This window comes from Pimephales promelas, chromosome 11 (genome assembly GCF_988280905.1).
Source record: "Pimephales promelas chromosome 11, fPimPro1.hap1.1, whole genome shotgun sequence".
Taxonomy (NCBI): domain Eukaryota; kingdom Metazoa; phylum Chordata; class Actinopteri; order Cypriniformes; family Leuciscidae; genus Pimephales; species Pimephales promelas.
This window is the reverse complement of record NC_142779.1, coordinates 28,496,726-28,511,655: the sequence shown is the minus strand read 5'-3', so window position 1 is coordinate 28,511,655 and position 14,930 is coordinate 28,496,726. Positions and strand designations below refer to the sequence as shown.

General features: G+C 46.9%; 1 pseudogene; it reads left to right on the top strand.

Annotated features, from left to right (window-relative positions):
- The first annotated feature begins 9,691 nt into the window (after nt 1-9,691).
- Nucleotides 9,692-12,541, top strand: LOC120463332 (uncharacterized; annotated as a pseudogene).
- Nucleotides 12,542-14,930: the final 2,389 nt, after the last annotated feature.

The following is a 14,930-nucleotide window of genomic DNA, read 5'->3' as shown; positions in this document are numbered from 1 at the left end:
CAATGAAAAGAAAACACCTAAGATGTGTTTCATTGCATTACATAACATATCTACCTTGTTCCTCGTTGCAATGAAAAGATATAACGTGATTTTGCATGCAATTCTATTTTACAAACTAATTTATTTGTGCACAGACGAGAAAACATCACATGAGCTTTACATTGTATAGTATAGCTATTGAGCTCATTTCTGGTAAAAGGGTCCTCAAAAGTTTTTAATCAATATAAGCTTATAGACACCTTTTGATGATATATAAGCTATACAAAGGTTCCTATTTGACCTACTAAACATAGTTCTGGCTTACGAGTACTAGATTTTAAACTTTCTAAACAAGCTCATTGACTCCTTTTGATGTTACTGAAGCCATACAAGAGTCCTTATTTTACCTAATGAACACATTAGCCATATGGATTGTTTATATCTGACCCATTGAACTCATTTCTGGTCAAAGGGTACTTGATCATTAGGTTACAATACATTGATATTTACTACTTATGATGTTTTATGAGCAGGAAGATATTTGACCGACTGAACATATATCTGTCCCACGAGTACATGATATTGAACTTTTTATACATAATAAATAGTTTACTTCTTATGCTACTTCTTAGACTACTTCCTAGGCCTAGAGGTTCATCTTTGACCCACAAACATAGTCCTGGCCGACGAGTACTAGGTCTCGAACTTTCTATAAATTCTCATAGACTCCTTTTGATGCTTCCTAAGCCTTATAGAATGTCTATATCTAAAGTATTTAACTCATGTCTGGTCAAAGGGTCCTCAAAGTTTTTAAACAAGAAAAAACCTGCACACTAACCTCTGTGCAATGAAAAGAAAACACCTAAGATGTGTTTCATTGCATTGCATAACATATCTAACTTGTTCCTCATTATGCATATGCACACAATAACCAACCTCTGTGCAATGAAAAGAAAACACCTTACATGTGTTTCAGTGCATTGCGTGACATATCTAACTTGTTCCTCGTTATAACTATCCACGCAATAACTAACCTCTGTGCAATGAAAAGAAAACATCTAAGATGTGTTTCAGTGCATTGCATGACATATCTAACTTGTTCCTCGTTATACATAAGCACGCAATAACTAACCTCTGTGCAATGAAAAGATAAAACCTAAGATGTTTCATCGCACTGCACGACATGTCTAACTTGTTCCTCTTTATGCATCTGCACGCAATAAAAAACCTTTGTGCAATGTAAAGAAAACACCTAAGATGTGTTTCATCGCATTGCGCGGCATATCTAACTTGTTCCTCGTTATGCATATCCACGCAATAAATAACTTCTGTGCAATGAAAAGAAAACACCTAAGATGTGTTTCATTGCATTGCACGATAGATATAACTTGTTCCTCGTTATGCATATGCACGCAATAACTAACCTCTGTGCAATGAAAAGATAAAACCTAAGATGTTTCATCGCACTGCACGACATGTCTAACTTGTTCCTCGTTATGCATCTGCACGCAATAAAAAACCTTTGTGCAATGAAAAGAAAACACCTAAGATGTGTTTCATTGCATTGCACGACATATCTAACTTGTTCCTCGTTAGGCATATACACGCAATAAATAACTTCTGTGCAATGAAAAGAAAACACCTAAGATGTGTTTCATTGCATTGCACGATAGATATAACTTGTTCCTCGTTATGCATATGCACGCAATAACTAACCTCTGGGCAATGAAAAGAAAACCCCTAAGATGTGTTTCATTGCATTGCACGACATATCTAACTTGTTCTTCGTTAGGCATATACACGCAATAAATAACTTCTGTGCAATGAAAAGAAAACACCTAAGATGTGTTTCATTGCATTGCACGATAGATATAACTTGTTCCTCGTTATGCATATGCACGCAATAACTAACCTCTGGGCAATGAAAAGAAAACACCTAAGATGTGTTTCATTGCATTGCACGACATATCTAACTTGTTCCTCGTTAGGCATATACACGCAATAAATAACTTCTGTGCAATGAAAAGAAAACACCTAAGATGTGTTTCATTGCATTGCACGATAGATATAACTTGTTCCTCGTTATGCATATGCACGCAATAACTAACCTCTGGGCAATGAAAAGAAAACCCCTAAGATGTGTTTCATTGCATTGCACGACATATCTAACTTGTTCCTCGTTAGGCATATACACGCAATAAATAACTTCTGTGCAATGAAAAGAAAACACCTAAGATGTGTTTCATTGCATTGCACGATAGATATAACTTGTTCCTCGTTATGCTGATGCACGCAATAACTAACCTCTGGGCAATGAAAAGAAAACCCCTAAGATGTGTTTCATTGCATTGCACGACATATCTAACTTGTTCCTCGTTATGCTTAAGCACGCAATAACTAACTTCTGTGCAATGAAAAGAAAACACCTAAGATGTGTTTCAGTGCATTGCATGACATATCTAACTTGTTCCTCGTTATAACTATCCACGCAATAACTAACTTCTGTGCAAAGAAAAGAAAACACCTAAGATGTGTTTCATTGCATTGCACGACATATCTAACTTGTTCCTCGTAATGCATAAGCACGCAATAACTAACTTCTGTGCAAAGAAAAGAAAACACCTAAGATGTGTTCCAGTGCATTGCACGACATATCTAACTTGTTCCTCGTTATGCATATAAGCACGCAATAACTAACCTCTGTGCAATGAAAAAAAAACACCTAAGATGTGTTCCAGAGCAATGCATGATAGATATAACTTGTTCCTCGTTATGCATATACAACTAACCTCTGTGCAATGAAAAGAAAACACCTAAGATGTGTTTCATTGCATTGCACGACATATGCAATTAAATGAATATGCAAATGCACACAATAACTAACCTCTGTGCAGTGAAAAGAAAACACCTAAAATGTGTTTCATCGCACTGCATGACATATCTAACTTGTTCCTCGTTATAACTATCCACGCAATAACTAACCTCTGTGCAATGAAAAGAAAACACCTAAGATGTGTTTCAGTGCATTGCACGACATACAGTATCTAACTTGTTCCTCGTTATGCATATACACGCAATAACTAACCTCTGTGCAATGAAAAGAAAACACCTAAGATGTGTTCCAGTGCATTGCACGACATATCTAACTTGTTCCTCATTATAACTATCCACGCAATAACTAACTTCTGTGCAATGAAAAGAAAACACCTAAGATGTGTTTCAGTGCATTGCATGACATATCTAACTTGTTCCTCGTTATGCATAAGCAAGCAAATTACTAACTTCTGTGCAATGAAAAGAAAACACCTAAGATGTGTTTCAGTGCATTGCATCTAACTTGTTTCTCGTTATGCAAAAGCACGCAATAACTAACCTCTGTGCAATGAAAAGATAAAACGTCTCAGGTTACAACTGTAACCTATGTTCCCTGAGAACAGGGAACAAGACAATACGTCGAATGACGCTATGGGGAACGCCTCAGGCGTGACAGGTGTCTGAAATCAAATATCAACTCACAGTAATCAGGTTGACCGGCGACAGCCCGTGCATCATCAGCTTGAATGATGAGCGCGTCAATCTGGATGTATAAGAAGGGCGCCTTGAAACCGTGACAACATCCTATCGTCTGAAGGGACTGTTGCAGGCAGGCCCCGAGGCATGGCAACGAGACGTATTGTCTCGTTCCCTGTTCTCAGGGAACATAGGTTACAGTCGTAACCTGAGACGTTCCCTTTCGAAGGGAACTCAACAATACGTCGAATGACGCTATGGGGAACGAAATACCCACTCCGCCATGCTGAGGGGAGTGCATGCCGAAAGGCAGTGACAACTGTCAGAACCAGTAATTCCAAGAAACACTGAAATCACTCACCCTATGTTACATCGGGCTGTCAGTGACAGCACTCCCTACCGGTCATAGCCCAAGCTAATGAACCAAGAAAAACCAGAACGTAATAACGTGAGTAAATCAGGGCCAGCTCAAAGGCTTTAGGACCACAACTTCAAAATAGAAGGGGTCCCTTCTAGGGAGTGTGGCTAGGGGGCCAAAGGGACCCCCAGCCAGTCACTATTCAGGAGAACACTCCTCCTGAAATGCCCCCAGGCTGGCCTGGTGATCTGTACTAAGACACACAGTCTGGCCATAGCCTGTCCGTCCAAGACAGAGCCTCTGGAAATTGCCTAGAAAAGGCATCCAAAAACTGAAGGCCCGCGAAGCTGGCGGAAACCATCGAGTTTCGGATCACAGAGACGGGATCCTCCGGAGAGTGTGACTCAACCTCGAACCAATGGGAATCGTACACTCAATCCACGAGTTTCCACCCAGTGCTCGCTTTTGAGCACTGAGGAAGTAAGAGAGGGATCAAAATCAGGAAGGTCAAAGAGACCTAAGACCTGATGACCCCATGTGTGGGGAGCTCCGATACATGAGGGCTCATGTCAGGAAGGCCGTACGTTGTGCGGCCTGAAACCCAACGACCACAGCATGTGGAAGCTCATCCTTCAGGAAAGCCAGAGGCTAGAACCTGACAGACCCACAATGTGGGGCTACCTTCGAAAAAGGTCTAATGAGACCTAAAACCACCAGTTGTGGGAGATAGCTCGAACAAGGGAAGTGCCTGTCGTAATGTATTGCGACAAAGACACATCTAGAGTGGGACCCAAAGTGAAGAACCGGAGTCTGAACCACATAAGAAGGGACCGAAGCATACTGCGCGTGACCCTCACCATAAGAAATGGATTTTGAAAAGTGCACAAGACATCTCGTCGGGTGACTTACCACAATAATAGGTGAAGTATGGGTTTGTGTACTTCACTCTGAATTCAGGAAGGCCTGGTGAGGCCTGTAACCCAGCAACCACAGTGTGTGGGAGCTCATGACCAGGAAGGCCTGTTAAGGCCTGTAACCTGGCGACCACAGTGTGTGGGAGCTCATGACCAGGAAGGCCTGGTAAGGCCTGTAACCTGGCGACCACATTGGGTGGGAGCTCGTACTCAGGAAGGTCAGTGAGACCCAGCCTGGTGACCACAACCTGTGGGAGCTTACTCCACCAAGTGGAAGCTACTTCTTCCAGAAGTTAGCCAGAGAAGGGCGTCCCTGTAGCCAGTGACAGGACGCCACTTAAAGTGGGACCCAAGGGAAGACCGGGGTCTGAGCCACATAAGAAGGGACCGAAGCATACCACGCGTGACCCTTACTATACAAAATGGATTTTAGAAAGTACACAAGACATCCCGTCATGTGATTTACCACAATAATAGGTGAAGTAGGGGTTAGTGTACTTCACTCTGAATTCAGAAAGGCCGAACTTGAGGCCTGTAAGCTGGCAGCCACAACAAGTGGGAACCCATAATCAGGAAGGCCTGACAAGGCCTAACACCCGATAGTCCCAATGCATGGGGAGCTCACATTCAGGAAGGCCGCTGAGGCCTGCAGCCTGACATGTGAAGACTCACCACTACAACTTAGCGACCACGAAAAGTGGGGGTTTCGCATTCAGGAAGGCCTGGTGAAGCCTGCAACCTGACATGTGACAACTCACAACCAGGAAGGCCAATGAAGCCTGAAGCCTGGTGACCACAGAGTGGGAGCAAAGTGCTCAGGGAAGGTGGTGAGGCTGTAGTCTGGCTACCGCATCATGTGGGAGCCCACATTCAGGAAGGCTGGGTGAGGCCTGTAAACTGACTACCACAGTATGTGGGAACTCATAACCAGGAAGGCCCCTTTGAGGCCTGTAACCTAGAAACCACCATGTGTGGGAGCTCATCACCAGGAAGGCCTGGTGAGGCCTATAACCTGACCACCACAGTATGTGGGAACTCATAACCAGGAAGGCCCCTTTGAGGCCTGTAACCTAGCGACCACAATGTGTGGGAGCTCATAACCAGGAAGGCCTGGTGAGGCCTGTAACCTGTCGACCACAGTATGTGGGAGCTCATAAACAGGAAGGCCTGGTGAGGCCTGTAACCTGGCGACCACAATGTGTGGGAGCTCATAACCAGGAAGGCCTGGTGAGGCCTTTAACCTGGCGACCACAGTACGTGAGAGCTCGTATCCTGGTGACCACAGTATGTGGGAGCTCATAACCAGGAAGGCCTGGTGAAGCCTGTAACCCAGCGACCACAGCATGTGGGAGCTCATAACCAGGAAGGCCTGGTGAGGCCTGTAACCTGGCGACCACAATAAGTGGGAGCTCATAACCAGGAAGGCCTGGTGAGGCCTGTAACCCGGCAACCACAGTATGTGGGAACTATAACCAGGAAGGCCCCTTTGAGGCCTGTAACGTAGCGACCACAATGTGTGGGAGCTCATAACCAGGAAGGCCTAGTGAGGCCTGTAACCTGGCGACCACAGTATGTGGGAGCTCATAACCAGGAAGGCCTGGTGAGGCCTGTAACCTGGCGACCACAGTATGTGGGAGCTCATAACCAGGAAGGCCTGGTGAGGCCTGTAACCTGGCGACCACAATGTGTGGGAGCTCATAACCAGGAAGGCCTGGTGAGGCCTTTAACCTGGCGACCACAGTATGTGGGAGCTCATAACCAGGAAGGCCTGGTGAAGCCTGTAACCCAGCGACCACAGCATGTGGGAGCTCATAACCAGGAAGGCCTGGTGAGGCCTGTAACCCGGTGACCACAATCAGTGGGAGCTCATAACCAGGAAGGCCTGGTGAGGCCTGTAACCTGGCAACCACAGTATGTGGGAGCTCCCACAGATGTCTCTCCGTGGCCACCATAGCACCGACAGAACAGCAGATTGCTTGGTGGCCCGGAGTCCCGCAACAGATCGGTCTGGTAGGCCTGAGGACCACAAGGGCGTGCAGAACCGCACCTGCCTGACCTGCTGCCGTGTACGCTCTGTCATTCAAGCATGAAGATGTCTTGAGCAGCTTGGATGACAGGGTCAGAGCTCTTAGTGAAGAGGACCAACCAGAGACGAGATAGTTAGCCAACGTCTCGTCCACTGGCGGCCTCGACACTTATCCGTTCTCCACGGCTCCCTCCACAGCAGCGAAACTAGCCCGCTGATGCAGATAGAGACGTGGGGAGAACGGATTCTTCCATACCCTCTCGATCCCAGCGTGGAGATCGGAAACGAATGGAAGGCTCATCCGGGCTGGTGGCTTATGGGTGGGGAGGAACCAGCCATCCAAAATACCATGAGCGGGTTCCTCCCAGACGCGCCTCCACTGCAACAGCAATCTGTCTGAGGCGCGCCCCATAATGTCAACCAGCTCAGCGTACACTGGGCAGGAGGGCTGAAATGATTCGGTCTCAACCAAACTGACATCCTTTTATATATATATATATATATATATATATATATATATATATACAGCCAACTCCTGCCCTGCCCAAAGAGAACAGTTACAGATTCACCAAAGAGAGAGAGCGCGCTCATTTTCTCTCTTCTTAGATGTTCAACATTAATCTGTAACTCACCCTCGTCAGCTGGTAGATCATCCGCGAGGTTAACGCCCCTCTTCCGATAATCTGCCAGCTCCATCTGAAAGCTCCACGAGCTCAACCGCCACTGAGCCTCAGCCCGAGCGGGAACCGGAACCGCGGGGTTCAGATGCCGCGCCCACTTCCCTCGAGAAGTGGGTCAGACGAGAGCAGAGAGTTCTGAAAGGAAAACTCTCAGTTCGCGCAAAAAACTCCCTCGAGAGCTTCCCGCGAATGCTCTTCTCTCAGGCAGAACACGCACAGATCGTGTGAATCCTCCGGTGTCAAATATCTGGACACAAGTCGGCACACTCGCGCAAAGTGTTTCTCCACGTCTCTGCGCGCTTAATCGTTGATACTATCAAACAGACAAACAGTCCCTGAAGACGAAAAGATGTTGTCACGGTTTCAAGGCGCCCTTCTTATACATCCAGATTGACGCGCTCATCATTCAAGCTGATGATGCACGGGCTGTCGCCGGTCAACCTGATTACTGTGAGTTGATATTTGATTTCAGACACCTGTCACGCCTGAGGCGTTCCCCATAGCGTCATTCGACGTATTGTTGAGTTCCCTTCGAAAGGGAACCTAAGATGTTTCATCACACTGCACGACATGTCTAACTTGTTCCTCGTTATGCATCTGCACGCAATAACAAACCTTTGTGCAATGTAAAGAAAACACCTAAGATGTGTTTCATCGCATTGCGCGACATATCTAACTTGTTCCTTGTTATGCATATCCACGCAATAAATAACCTCTGTGCAATGAAAAGAAAACACCTAAGATGTGTTTCATTGCATTGCACGACATATCTAGCTTGTTCCTCGTTATGCATAAGCACGCAATAACTAACCTCTGTGCAATTAAAAGAAAACACCTAAGATGTGTTCCAGTGCATTGCATGATAGATATAACTTGTTCCTCGTTATGCATATACACGCAATAACTAACCTCTGTGCAATGAAAAGAAAACTCCTAAGATGTGTTTCTGTGCATTGCACGACATATCTAACTTGTTCCTCGTTATGCAAATACACACAATAACTAATCGATGTTTTATTAACAAGTTTCGGGAGGATCACGTTCTAATGATCAAACAATCAAGTCAGCCAGCTGTCAGCAATCAGTAATCAACTGGTTCACTCAATCAGCACAATTAAAGCCTATAAAAACACACAGTTGACTCACCCTTATTCCTCGACTGTTCTCAGCATTTGGTGTACTGCTTTGCAAAAAGATGTCCCAAATGCAACTTTCAACATCCGATGACGACCTCAACCATGCTCCGCCGCCATCAGCTGGCCCCAGGACAACTTCTCCACCTGATACCGCCTCCGAGCCCCACGTTTCATCTCGTGGGCGCCGGTCGGTACAAACAACTCCTTGCATGCCAAGACGCCGGGGCTTACCCTCACCTCCACCGGCGAGGACTCCAGCTTCCTCCCCAGCGTCCTCCTATCGTTCGGCCGTGCCAACGATTCCGCCTATTGAAAAGTGGACAGTCTTGAGTCTAAGACAAGCGCTGATAAACTCAGATTTTCAGCCCTCGCGCAGGATGACTAAAGTGCAACTTTACAACATGTACGTTACCTTGCAATCATCAAACATCTCTCCTAGATCCACCCCAGGTTCCAAGGCGGCCAGCAGGCCGGGAAATTCTCGCGAGGCCCTGAACTCGCCTCGCCCGACTCTGCAACCTTCCCGTACAAGGTCTGGTTTTCCGCGCGCTTCGGCCCGGAGCGCCAGGATTTCTGCGAGCCTGGGTCGCGCTCCAGATTCCACCGCCACGAGACATCACTCGCCTCTCGCTTCACCTCAGCTTTTCAGCACGGCGCTTCCCGCCGCAGCGCCATTCACAGCTGGGCCCGCCGGCTCACATTCCGCTTCCCAGTTTTTTCCTCCTGCTGTTTCTAACCCCTTTCCTCTGCAGTGGCCTCCGGCTCCCGTAGCAAACGCTAGCGTGAGGTTGCCTCCGCTAGAGGCAGAGGCTCAAACTTTCCACCAGTTTCCTGCGACTAACCCCTCCCCTTTTCAGTGGCCTGCAGCCCAAGCAAGCGCAAGACCACCTCCGCTTGCAACACAGGCTCAGGCATCTCATCCATTTTCTCCTTTTCCCTCTGGTGCTTATTTCAATCTTCCTTCTCAAGCCCCACAGGCCGACCTAAGCGTGAGGCTGCCTCCGCCGACAGTCGCAGTCCAGGCTTCTCTCCCTTACAGCTCTCTTCTAAATGCCAAATCACAATATTCTCTTTTCACAGCTTCCCCGATGCCAGTTCCACCAAACGCCGTCGCTCTGGAGCCTCCCCCGGTGACTCAAAACATCCGAGCACAGATTATGGCAGGTGCGGATGTAGATCTCTCACATTTACTTTCTCTTTTTCCCGTATCCGATTCCAATCGTCAGTTAGACTGCGGGGATTTTTCAGTCACTTTAAAAAATCAAAATACACATTCGTCACGTTTACTTTCTTTTCCAGAGTTTTCAATTGCTTTCAGCCACTACACAGACATCATTTGCTCAGCCTTCCCCCATAGGCGACGCGAACTGAACGACTATTTAGCACTGATAGCCGAGCTCGCGTTGTCCTACGGGGGAGGGCACTTTTACACTTACCACAAACTCTTTTCAGCAAAATGCGCCGTTAGGGTTTCTCAGTGGAACCAATGCCCTTACTGGGGAGCACTAGACACTGACTTACACAGTAGAGTCTTCCTCGGCTGCAGGAATATTTCCTGCGCGGTCTGTAGGTCAGTGTCGCATCCCACGACATCGTGTCCCCAAGTTAACCCCTTCGTTTCTCCACGCCCTGAAACAGCTCCAGTCAAATCCACTAGCTACACACCAAGACCGGCGACTAGCAACCTTCACGAGGCTAAATTCAGCTCCAGAGCACTCACAGACAACAAACAGCCTTGCAACAATTTTAACATTGGCAAATGCACCAGGCAGCGTTGTCGGTACTTGCACATATGCAGCTTTTGCGGCGGTGCTCATGCCCGTCCCGTATGCCCTGTATATAAAGATGTCAATAAAAAATCTAGAAATTATTTATCGACTCCTGTGAATATTTCTCGCCTTTCCATCGAACTAGCTCACCACCCGGACTCCGAATTCACCGAATATCTGCTGTCTGGCCTACTACACGGCTTTAAACCTGGAGTGGTTTGTCCGCTCTCCCAAAACATCATCTGCGATAATCTCCAATCGGCTCTCGCCGAGCCCGACGTGGTAGACAACCTGATTAAAAAAGAAGTCGAGTCAGGCTTCATGATCGGCCCTTTTGACGAGCCTCCTTTCGAAAATTTTCGCATTAGCCCCATTGGAGTGCCTACGAGAAAGTTTTCAGGTAAGAAACGCCTCATAGTCGATCTGTCAGCTCCACATAAGTCCATGTTCCCAAGCATTAACAGCCTGATCCCACTCAACGAATTTTCTCTCAAATACCACGACGTAGATCACGCAATCGACCTGATTAAAATCGTGGGTCGGGGTGCCTGGCTCGCTAAAATTGACATCACTTCAGCTTTTAAAGTGATGCCCATCCACCCGGATTCATGGCACTTATTCGGCGTGCGCTGGCATGAGAAATTTTATTTCGCCGTACGCTTAACTTTTGGATGCAAAAGCAGCCCCAAAATTTTCGACATGCTATCTGAAGCCGTTTGCTGGATCTTGTCAAACAATTACGCAATTCCTCACCTCATTCACCTGCTGGACGATTTTCTAATAATTTCGCCTCCTGGCGCCATTCCAGCAGCCTAGATCCTCACAGTTCAAAAAGTCTTTTCCGAGCTCGGAATCCCCATCGCCCAGGAAAAAACCATGGGTCCCGCTACATCCATCGAGTTCCTTGGCATTAATCTAGATTCAGTTCGATTCCAGGCCTCCCTGCCCAAGGAGAAAATTGATAGGATAATCCTCATCTCATCTACCCTCGCGGACAGTCCAGAGTGTTCCAAACGCGAACTCCTATCCATGCTCGGCCACTTAAACTTCGCCATGCGCATTATTCCACAAGGCCGCCCTTTTATTTCTCATCTCCTCGTTCTCGCGTCTTCAGTCCACGCACTAGAGGTTCTAATTTCCATAACTCCGGCATGCCGCGACGAACTCGGGCTATGGATAACTTTCCTTAAACAGTGGAACGGCCTATCCTTTTTCTATAAGGATCTAATTTCCTCCCCCCTCGATATCCAGCTGTTCACAGATGCAGCCCCCTCTGTTGGCTTTGGAGGGTTCTACCAAGGTCGCTGGTTCGCGTCTACGTGGCCCCCCCAAATACAGGACACGCTTCAGTCCTCTGCATTATTCGAGCTCTACCCTCTCGTAGTAGCAGCCTTCCTGTGGGGGAAAGAATGGACTGCTAGCAGCATTGTAGTGCATTGTGACAACGAAGCTACAGTCCAGTGCATTAATAAAGGCCGTTCCCATGCACCCGCTCTAATGCCACTTTTAAGACGTCTAACCTGGATTTCCGCATGTGACCAATTTATCTTAATCGCAAAACACATCCTCGGGTCAAAAAACCAAATTGCTGACTCTCTGTCTCGCTTTATGTTTCAGAAATTCAGGATGCTGGCTCCAGAGGCGGACGAGCTCCCAACTCCAGTACCTCATTATTCGGAATTAATATTCCCATAACTCACCCGCAAAAATCCCTCCTCAACAGATCGCTCGACACCATTCTCCAAGCTGTTTCCCCCAGAACTCTCCAATCCTATGTGACCGCATGGAGATGTTTTAAAGCCTTCCACCTTTCTTATAACACGCCATTCCCTGATTTTTCCCTCCTTACAATAACCTCCTTTATCTCTTACCTCGACAGTGTCAAAAACCTCCAAGTCGGGTCCATCAAAAGTTATTTAAGTGGCATCCAATTTTTTCACAAATTGATCCACGGCGCCCCCTCTCCGGAAATAAATAATTCACAAACCTCCCTCTTGATTAAAGGCATCCAACGATCCCAGCCCACCCGCCCGGATACCAGACAACCCATAACTTTAGATATTCTCACTAAATGCATTCAGACCCTCCGCACAGGCTACCGATCCCTCAATACCTCCCGCACACTCGACGCCATGTTCATTCTAGCCTTTTTTGGTTTCCTAAGATGCTCTGAACTTCCAGATTTGACCCAAAAATCCACCCAAACATCTCAGATCTCTCAGTGCTCGACAACGAAACAATCTCGTTTCTGATTAAACAGAGCAAAACAGACCAAACCAAAAAAGGCCACTTCATATATATTTTCAACCTCTCGTCACCAATTCAACCGTTCCAAACTATATTAGCCTACCTCCAACTGAGAAACTCTCATGCAAAATCCCCTCTCGAACCCTTGTTCATCGACGATTCTAACAAATCCGTGACACGCTTTTGGTTCCAAAAACACCTAAAATCTGTTCTCCAACTTTCAGGCATCCCAGCAGAGAATTTCTCCAGTCATTCCTTCCGCATTGGAGCAGCAACCTCAGCAGCCCAAAAAGGCCTCTCTCAGCAACAGATCCAAGCTCTCGGAAGATGGTCCTCAGACGCGTTCCAAACTTATATCAGAACTAATCGTTTCCATGTCAAAAAAGCCCACCAAATCCTCATTGGTTAAAAAAAATAAATAAATAAATAAATAAAATTTTCGAGTATCCATTCCATGCCTTCTCGTTCTTCATCCGGCAAATATTGATCTCCCAGCGGACATAGCGAGAGCCTTCCTGGTCGAGCTTCTATGTCTTCTCTGTCTCCGTCCAGCAAGTATTGATCTCCCAGCGGACCCAGAGACAGCCTTCCCAGTCGAGTAATTATATCTCCTCTTTCTCCGTCCAGCGAGTATTGATCTAGCGGACACAGCAAGAGCTTTCCTGGTCGATTATTTATGTCTATTATTTCTCCGTCCAGCGAGTATTGATCTCCCAGCGGACCCAGAGACAGCCTTCCCGATCGAGTACGTGTATCTCCTCTTTCTCCATCCAGCGAGTATTGATCTCCCAGCGGACCCAGTGATAGCCTTCCCGTTCGAGTATTTATACCTCCTCTTTCTCCGTCCAGCGAGTATTGATCTCCCAGCGGACACAGCGAGAGCTTTCCCGGTCAATTATTTATATCTATTCTTTCTCCGTCCAGCGAGTATTGATCTCCCAGCGGACCCAGAGACAGCCTTCCCGATCGAGTACGTGTATCTCCTCTTTCTCCATCCAGCGAGTATTGATCTCCCAGCGGACCCAGAGATAGCCTTCCTGGTCAGGTATGCATATCTCCCCTTTCTCCGTCCAGCGAGTATTGATCTCCCAGCGGACTCAGCGAGAGCTCCCTTGGTCGAGCATCTTCATCTCCTCCTCCATCCAGCGAGTATTGTTCTCCCAGCGGACTCAGCAAGAGCTCCCTTGGTCGAGCATCTTCATCTCCTCCTCCATCCAGCTAGTATTGACCTCCCAGTGGACATAGCCTAACCCTCCCAGTAAAGCATCTATGTTTTTCTTTCAGGACTGGTGAGGCTTACCGATGCCGGGACCTTTGCCACAAGAACCCTCCCGTTCGGACACCGCGAGCTCTCCCAGCCAAAACTACCAGGCTCTCCTTGAAATGCCAGCCCGCCAATATCTGCGCTCTTTTCGGGGGGTCTTTAAGCAGGCGGCTGTCCTTTACTCACTTTGCTTTTTGGGGAGTACTCTGGGTTCGGGCCCAATTTCCGAGCTCGGAGCCCTCCCCCCGGACAGCACGCCAAATACGCATAACCATTCTTTTTCTCTGATCATTAGTGAGTGTGAACTCGTGAATCGATGTTTTATTAACAAGTTTCGGGAGGATCACGTTCTAATGATCAAACAATCAAGTCAGCCAGCTGTCAGCAATCAGTAATCAACTGGTTCACTCAATCAGCACAATTAAAGCCAATAAAAACACACAGTTGACTCACCCTTATTCCTCGACTGTTCTCAGCATCCCTCCACCACCCCATCTCCTCACACTTGCCTAATTATCTTCCTAAACAGAGATACGGGGGGAGTACTCTGGGTTCGGGCCCAATTTCCGAGCTCGGAGCCCTCCCCCCGGACAGCACGCCAAATACGCATAACCATTCTTTTTCTCTGATCATTAGTGAGTGTGAACTCGTGAACCTCTGGGCAATGAAAAGAAAACCCCTAAGATGTGTTTCATTGCATTGCACGACATATCTAACTTGTTCCTCGTTATGCATATGCACGCAATAACTAACCTCTGTGCAACGAAAAGAAAACACCTAAAGATGTGTTTCAGTGCATTGCATGACATATCTAACTTGTTCCTCGTTATGCATAAGCACGCAATAACTAACTTCTGTGCAATGAAAAGAAAACACCTAAGATGTGTTTCAGTGCATTGCATGACATATTTAACTCGTTCCTCGTTATAACTATCCACGCAATAACTAACTTCTGTGCAAAGAAAAGAAAACACCTAAGATGTGTTTCAGTGCATTGCATGGCATATCTAACTTGTTCCTCGTTATGCATAAGCACGCAATAACTAA